Consider the following 5,838-nt stretch of genomic DNA (forward strand, 5'->3'; position numbering starts at 1 on the left):
GTGGTTAGCATTATTTGTTCTCTCCTCTCTCTCTCTCTCGCTCTCGCTATCTATATATATATATATATATACACTCTCAAATTCAACTCAAGAGGATCAAGGCCTACCAATGATGTCTCATATGGTAGATATTAGACGTGGAAAAACAATTTTTTCTGAGGCTGATGATAAATTGGAAGAACCAAAGTATATAGCACTCCCTACACTTTTGTTTTGCATGTATATAGCACTCCCCCCAATCTCAGCAATCCAGGCCATTCCTCCATGTGTCGAGTTAAGGTGCCGAGCTACATGAGACGTAGCTCACCCCACGCTACAGATGAGCCAGATCCATGTTTTTCCTTACCAACTCTTCAATGGTCATAAACTCATAAACCAATAGAAAACAAAGATGACCCAACAACTCTCAACTATCATTCCTGAAACTAATTAGACAAAACCCGAGTGGGAGAGAAACAAAGATAATTCTTGCTGACCTTAAGCAAAAAAAGATAACCACAATATGATATTGGAAAACTATTCTTCAAAGGGTAAAGGGTTTCACTCCGGTGATGGAATTGGGAGGATAAAAATAGAATAAAATTTTCTTTTAACATGTACGAGTGAAATTACATTACATACCCCTCAATCCATGTAGGTTGATCAAATGATGTAGCCCAAGAAGGGGGTGAATTGAAATTGTAATGTTAATACATTAGGCATTATGATTCATAGTGTATTGGCAAGATCCTTTAATATGATTGGGAATTATGATGCTATATATTCCATCAATTCAGACTCAATTTTGAGTAGACCAATCAAAGGAAAATTTGTGATTAAAGGTGGAGATCTCAAAAAGGGGTATAATTCCTCTCCTATCTGGTCGGGGCTTAAAAGGTTGTGGAATTTCACATCAAGTAAGGAAAGATGGATTGTGGGCAATGGTGAATCTATAGACTATTGGAAAGATAGATGGATTGGGGCGACTACTATACAAGAGTTGTCGGTACTTGATCCTCAACTTTTCACTTTTAAGAGGTAGGTGGCTGATTTTATTCACAATCACAGGTGGGCTTTCCCTGAAGTAAACTCATATTTTTTACGGAATATTTTTCTTTACGCTTCAAATATTAATATTCCTAGAGAAGATATAGAAGATAAGTGTGTTTGGAGCCTAACGACTTTAGGGGAGTTCAATACAAAATCTGCTTAGAATGATATTCAATGTTGAAATTCCAGAGTGGCTTGGCATGATTTGGTCTAGTGGAATCAATTATCTCCATGCCAGTTTACTTTTGGACGGAGATTTATTCATGAGAAATTACCCACTGACAACAACATCTGCAGGAAGGGCGTCCCACTAGCTTCCATGTGTGTCCTTTGTGAGATTGCTTGTGAGTCTATTTCTACCTTTTTTTTTGGAGTGTAGAGTGTCGATGTAGCTTTGGACAAGGTTTCTTGATTGTTTCGGCTTTCACTGGAAAGGCCACTCTTCTTTATCAAAGCTGATAACTTGGTGGAAGAGGAAGAGAAGGATTTTAGCTATCAAAGATCTGTGGGTGGAAGGATTTATTCTGGACGTTGATAACATTTGGAAAGAAAGGAACTTGAGAAGATTTGGTTGTAATGGGAGGGGTGCAAACCTGGTCTTTGCTAGTGTGCTTCGAGATCTAAAGGGGGCTGGTCTTAATCTGAAAGTGATTATTTGATCTTCTTTTTTTGCTAAAAGTCATCAAGAGAATAATATTAATAGTGTGAAAATAGGGAAAAATATAGTACAAAGAGCCTTTGGATCAATATTCCAGCTGCCTTTGGCATTGCCATCACCAGAGATAAATATCCAGCTAAAAGAAAATACCACTGAAATTTACATAAACAGATACCTTGGTCACTGTTGAATGTATCAATTTAAATTATAATATATAAAGGCTGGAGGACGGGTCCAAAACATAGAGCTTCTATTTGTTGCAGCAGGCCTTGCTAACTTGTCTGCGAATGAATTTATTTCCTTGTAACAGTGAGTAATGCGCCATTGGATATTGTTTAGGTTTTGTCTAAAATTCCTCCATTGTTGTTCAAAGTACCATAGAATAGATTGATATTGAATACAACTTACAATGGCCTGTAAGTCACATTCAATCCATAGACTATCAATTCCATTATCCCAAGCCATTTGTAGCCCCACAAATAGAGCCGCAAATTCCGCAACAAAATTTGTGCCAATTCCTTCAAACTTCCAAAAACAACCTAATGGGAGACCCCTATCATTTCTTATAATTCCACCTGCTTCAAAGTGACTAGGATTTCCGAGGGAATGGCCATCTATGTTTAATTTAAAACATCCCAATTATGGACATTTCCAGGTAATTTCCAAGATTCTTGATGTAGGGGCTCTAGCAACCAACACTAGTAATTTTTTGGTAATGAGCAGTTCAACCACAGAGGATACCTGAATTGCTACCTATGTTGAAAATTCTTGGAGGTAGCGAAGAATAACAGCTATCACCGAGGAAGCGGGATGCATTTGATTTGGTGTAAACACTTGCATCCTAGGCTATTTATATTTGGGGGGAGGATTATGCATGCAAAGTTGCCTACAGATGGGGTAGTAATGAGGAAAGGTGTTAATTTGGCATCGAGATGTGAGCTATGCAGGTGCTCAAATGAGGATATGGACCATCTCTTGGTGCTTTGTCCGTTTGCAGGGGAATCTTGAAGAATGTCTGCGAGTGGTTTGATATTCCTTGGAGGAGCCATGGCTCCCTTCATGACCTCATGAAATGATGGAAGAGGAAGATTAGAGCTACAAACCTCAAAGAGGCATGGGCCATTTCTTTCACCATAGGAGTTGAAAAAATCTGGAATGAACGAAATTGCCGGTGCTTTGAAGACTGCTAGAGGTAGCTAAGGTATGTGCTTAATACAATTAAGAAGGATATCAAAGAGAGCATCCCTGAAGTGAAAATTGCAAAAATATCGATGAATGACATCCTCTGCTCTAGAAGGTTGGGCTTAAATATTATTAGTACGGGAATAAAGCCTCCCCTGGAGGTTTTTTGGTGTAATCCACCTATAGGGTGGGTTAAAATGAATTTTGATGGAAGCTCTCTGGGGAATCCTGGTAACTCAGGTGATGACATGATAATGAGAGACCATAACGGTAGGTGCCTATGGACATGTAGTGTGTATTTGGGGGATCAAAGAAATTTTTGAAGTGGGCTTTGAAGGCCTGAGGCAGGATCTAATGAAAGCCAAGGAAATGTCTATTCCTTCCCTTTGGATTGAATTAGACTCAGTATCAGTGGTTATGAAGGTCAGCAGCAAAATATCCCTAGGTTCGCCATGCAGAGATGGAACCACATTAGATAGTACTTGGAGAGCACAACAAGGAAAATTTCGCACAATTTCAGAAAAGGGAACTTGATGGCGGACTTCCTGGCTAAGAAAGCTGCTAAAGTGAGGTGCTTTCCTTTCGATGATGGTTTCCCATACCACATTTCAGAATTGTTGGCAAAGGATGAAGCCTCTAGACCTTATTATAGGTTTCAGTAGTGGGTGGTCCGGGATCCTACTGATGGCAATGCCAAAGGTGGGATCCTGTGCCTCTCCATTTTCCTTGGTGATTGTAATCGTTTTTTGGTTTCCTCTTTGGTTTTAATAAAAGTATCTTCTAGTAAAAAAAAAAAAAAAAAAAAAAAAAAAAAAGGGACTAGAATAGCTAGCAGAAGCCATAACTTACTGCAATGAATAATCCTAGCTTTTCTTCTCCACCATGAAAATAGTTCCTCAATTGACGGGAAACCACTCCATTGCAAGGAGAAAATCAAGGCAAGCTATCCATATACTAGAGGCATACTCACATTCCAGGAATAAATGGAACAAAGATTCCTCATTCTTGTAACATAAACAACACCTGGAAAGCAAGGTGATCGATCTTTTAACCAACATATCATCTGTGGGCAATCTACCATGAACCAGCCTCCACTCTAAAATTGAGTGACGAGGATGAAGACCCTTCAGCCAGACCAATCGACTCCATCCTCTTATCGCCCTTTTCTCTCTCACCTTATCCCAAGCTGATGAAACTAAGAAATTCCCAGATTCAATCAAAGCCCATTCTCTTGTCTTCCATTGGCTTTGAAGGGAGGGGCATAACTTCAATGAGATAAAAAATGCCGGCCATAATAGGGGAAATTACTACAGGAAGGTCCCAACAACTGTCTTCAATGAAATATGCTACCTTAGCATTCAAGTTTGAGGTAGGATTATTCGATCTTCTAATGATCTCTAATGTTGCAAGAAGCTGGGCCTTCAGGCGCTACCAGAACTTACTAGTCATATTATAGAGGTTCACTAGTGCAAGCCTTAGGTGAATTGGATAAAGCTAAATGTGGATGTTAGCTCCATTGGGAATCCTATGAGAGCAGAAGCAGGAGGGGTGCTTCGTGACCATCTTGGGAACGTGATTTTCTCTTTCAAATATTATCTTGGAATCCGTACAAATTTCTATGCAGAGTTTAGAGGGCTGATTGAAGAAATTCAACATGCAATGAGATAGGAAATGGGGAATTTGTGGATTGCATCTGACTCTGTAGCAGTTGTGACTGTAGTCCAAGCTAAATCAATTCCTTAGTTTTCTCAGCAAGATTAGATTACTTTGCAATGTTATCTCACCTCTATTGCATGGAAAATATCCCATTGCTACAGGAAAAGTAATCCAATTATAGATTATCTTGTAAAAAAATGTAGCAAAGACAGGTTTCTCTGGAATTGTGGAGGCGTTCCCTCAATATGTATCTGATGAAATTAAGCATGATATCTTATCTATGCCTAGAGATGGTAGTAAAGGACCCCTGTTGATGGCAATGCCGAAGGTGGGGGTCCCTCTCTACTTAGTGATTCTCTTGTATTCCATTTTTCTATCTTTATTAATACAATTCTGGTTTTTAGCCAACAAAAAAAAGGCAAATCTGGAAATATAATCCAGACAAGTTTCATTGATACTAGTTTCTTGTATATACTGAAATTTGGCCGCCACCTCTGAAACCGAAGTTGCTGGCCTCCGACCTTCACCAAGCTTCTTCTCCAAACACTAGTCATATCACTTTCGCGTTCAAATTAACACTATAATTAATAATGTGTTACAAGATCTTCTCCCTAAAAAAAATAGGGGCTACCAAAACCTCAAGAAGAAGAAAACCTCTTGGGTTATAGTGCAACTCACCAAACAATGGTGGATTCATAAGATTACAATACTCTCACCTCAAAACCTGCCATGACAAATACAGAAAAATTGTAAAACATTTCCCTTCTTCCCTTGATAGAGAGAATGCCGTCACACACTACCTAATATGGAGAACATAAGAGAGTGCACCTTCTCTTCCTTCTTTTCCCCTCCTCTTTCACCCTCATGGAAAAGGTCAAAAGCAGAAGAGATCTCAAACAAGAAATTTTGTACCAATTCAAATCCGAATCAAATTGGGATTTGTATGTTGAATCGAACTCCATCAATACATTGGTTTTTTACCCCATCCTTTACTTATATATATATATATACTAGTAAAAACATACGTGCAAATGCATGTGGGGAAAAAATTACTACAAGAAAACAAAAGCCACATGTGTGGTCTTATATTTAGAGAGAGAGAGAGAGAGAGAGAGAGAGAGAGAGAGAGAGAGAGAGAGAGGGAGAATGAGGAGACTAATGTGTTAGACTATACAAAAATATAGATTGTGATCAGATTTACTGAAAAAAGAGAAACAAATAGAGAGAATGGAGGCTGTGAGACCAAATTAGGAAAGGAGAGAACATTTTACGAAAAATATAGACTGTGATAAGATTTACCAAAAAAAAAAAAA

Source organism: Macadamia integrifolia, chromosome 1, assembly GCF_013358625.1.
Source record: "Macadamia integrifolia cultivar HAES 741 chromosome 1, SCU_Mint_v3, whole genome shotgun sequence".
Taxonomy (NCBI): Eukaryota; Viridiplantae; Streptophyta; class Magnoliopsida; order Proteales; family Proteaceae; genus Macadamia; species Macadamia integrifolia.